We start from the raw sequence: 3,002 nt of genomic DNA, 5'->3' as shown, positions 1-3,002 counted from the left end.
AAATAGAGGGAAGCATGTTTGTCATTAATAATTCCTGATGGTCTTTTTTTTTTTTTTTTTTTTCTTTTTTGTCATAGTTTTTGGGAGGTTTTTTTTCTCTTCTTTTTTTCGGTTGTTTTTCGTTTTCTCTGCTTGAACGAACACGTGAGAAGGCTTGTTGTTAAGCGAGAAGGATTAGGAGTGGGAGAAGAGGAGGGGTTGTGGAGTGTGTGATGGTGGTTGAGAAAAAAGGGAGGGTGGTTGATGGGGGAGGGGAGGGGGAAGGGTAAAAGAATGGGTGAGGGATCAGAAGGTGGGGCGGCGGGGGGGGGGGGGGGGGATGGGTGTGGAGGCGGGTGGGTGGGTGAGAGGTTTGGAGGGAGGGAGGGAGGGGGGGCGAATAGGGAGGGGGGAGGAGGGGATGGGGGAGGGGGAGGGGTTTCAGTTCATCAGCAGATGGAAGACGTGATTTTCTTCGTCTTGTGTCTGGACCTGTGCTTGTCTGTCTGTCTGTCTGTCTGTCTGTCTGTCTGTCTCTCTCGTTCTAGACATTTGTACAAAGCATTTATGTTTTCGATTTATTGCTGTTTCTTTAAGGCCTGGTGGTAGACTGCTAATTGAATTTGAAGATACAATAATGTTTAGTGTGTGTGTGTGTGTGTGTGTGTGTGTGTGTGTGTGTGTGTGTGTTCTGTTAAAGTGTGCGTGTCCGTATGTGTGTGTGTGTGTGTGTGTGTGTGTGTGTGTGTGTGTGCGTGTGTGTGTGTGTGTGTGTGTGTGTGTGTTTCAATGACTGAACCTTTTGTCCTTAATTAATTCAACGAAGTGGGTTTCAAAACCGCTCCTGTGGGATAATTCGATTGCCCGGCGACAGTAAAGCCAAGTGGTTGGTGAACGGAGATGGGTGATGAAGTTGGTTTTATCTGGCTGTGGGTCATAGAGATGGTTTTATATGTGGATGGGATATAAAGATGGTTTTAGTGTGTGTGTGTGTGTGTGTGTGTGTGTGTGTGTGTGTGTGTGTGTGTGTGTGTGTGTGTGTGTGTGTGTGATGTTGGTTTTACATGTGTGCGGGTGATGAATTAGCTTTCAAAGTGTGTGGGGGTGGTGAAGCTGGTTTTATGTGCATGTGGGTGATAGATTTGGTTTTATATGTGCGTGTGGGTGATAGTGTCAGTTTTATATATATGTGTGTGTGGGGGGGTTGGGGGGGGTGAATGGAGTCAGTTTTGTATGTGTATGGGATATGAAGACGGTTTTACGAGCGTATATGTGTGCGGGGGATGAATATTATGTTACATATGTGTTCGTGTGTATGGGATAAAAAGTCGTGTTTTTATGTGTGTCGATGATGAAGTTGGTTTCGTATATGTGTACGATGGAGTTGATACGTTATATACGTGCTTGGGGATATGGTTCTATATAAGAATATGTGATGAAATTGGTTTTATACATGTGCGTATAATGGAGTTGATTTTACATGTAAGACGGTGTTTGATGTGTGTAGGTGATGAGGCCGTTTTTATCTGTGAGAGTGATGAAGCTGCATATACATATGTTCGGTTGATTAAATTAATTCTATCTATGTGTGCGGAGAGTGAAGTTGGTTTTATATACGTATATGGAGGACGAAATTGGCTTTTATGTGTGCGTGAGGTTGGTTTTATGTGTGTGTGGGTAGTACTATAAAAAAAGGGGGTGGGGGTTGTGTGGGTGTGGATGATGATGAATTTTGTTTTCATAATTATGTACCTGGATGATATAGAAGGATTTATATGCGTAGGGGTTGTCGATGATGAAGTTGAGTTTACATGTTTACGGATGGTGATCAATTTGTTTTTATATGTGTTTGGATGATGAAGATGGTTATATGTGTGTGTGGGGGGTGGGGAGGTGGGAGAGGGGAAGGAGAGGGGAGGGTGATATAAAGATTATCTATCTATCTATCTATCAATCTATCTATATATATATATATATATATATATATATATATATAGAGAGAGAGAGAGAGAGAGAGAGAGAGAGAGAGAGAGAGATGAGTGATAAAATTAGTTGTTTGTGTGTGTGTGTGATTGATGAAGCTGGTTTTCGTATGTGTGGGAGTGGGGCATAAATATAGTTATGTGTGTGTGTGTGCGTGGTCGATGAAGCTAGCTGCTTTTGTGAGCGAGGATGATGAAACTTGTTTTCAGATGTGTGGGTGATGGTGCTGGTTTTATATGAAGGAATGGAGGAATGAGTGTGATCAATGAGTGTGGTGTGGTGTGGTGTGCTGGTGTTTGGTGTGGTGTGGAGTGGTGTGGGGTGGTGTGTGTGTGGTATGGTGTGTGGGTGATAACGCCGTTTTTATTTGTGTGGGTGATGGTGTTGGTTTTATATGAAGGAATGGAGGAATGAGTGTGATCAATGAGTGTGGTGTGGTGTGGTGTGGTGTGGTGTGCTGGTGTTTGGTGTGGTGTGGAGTGGTGTGGGGTGGTGTGTGTGTGGTATGGTGTGTGGGTGATAACGCCGTTTTTATTTGTGTGGGTGATGGTGTTGGTTTTATATGAAGGAATGGAGGAATGAGTGTGATCAATGAGTGTGGTGTGGTGTGGTGTGGTGTGGTGTGGTGTGCTGGTGTTTGGTGTGGTGTGGTGTGGGGTGGTGTGTGTGTGGTATGGTGTGCCGTGGTGTGGTGTGGCGTGGTGTGGTGTGGTGTGGTTTGGTGTGATGTGGTGTTGTATGGTGTGGCGTGGTGTGGTGTGGCGTGGTGTGGTGTGGTGTGTGGTGTGGTGTGGTGTGGTGTGTGTGTGGTGTGGTGTGGTGTGGTGTGGTGTGGTGTGGTGTGGCGTGGTGTGGTGTGGCGTGGTGTGGTGTGTGTGTGGTGTGGTGTGGTGTGTGTGGTGCGGTGTGTGTGGTGTGGTGTGGTGTGGTGTGGTGTGATGGTGTTTGGTGTGGTGTGGTGTGGTGTGGTGTGGTGTGGTGCGGTGTGTGTGGTGTGGTGTGGTGTGATGGTGTTTGGTGTGGTGTGGTGTGGTGTGGCG

The sequence above is a fragment of the Babylonia areolata genome, chromosome 17, assembly GCF_041734735.1.
Source record: "Babylonia areolata isolate BAREFJ2019XMU chromosome 17, ASM4173473v1, whole genome shotgun sequence".
Classification (NCBI taxonomy): Eukaryota; Metazoa; Mollusca; class Gastropoda; order Neogastropoda; family Buccinidae; genus Babylonia; species Babylonia areolata.
This window is presented reverse-complemented; position numbering follows the sequence as displayed.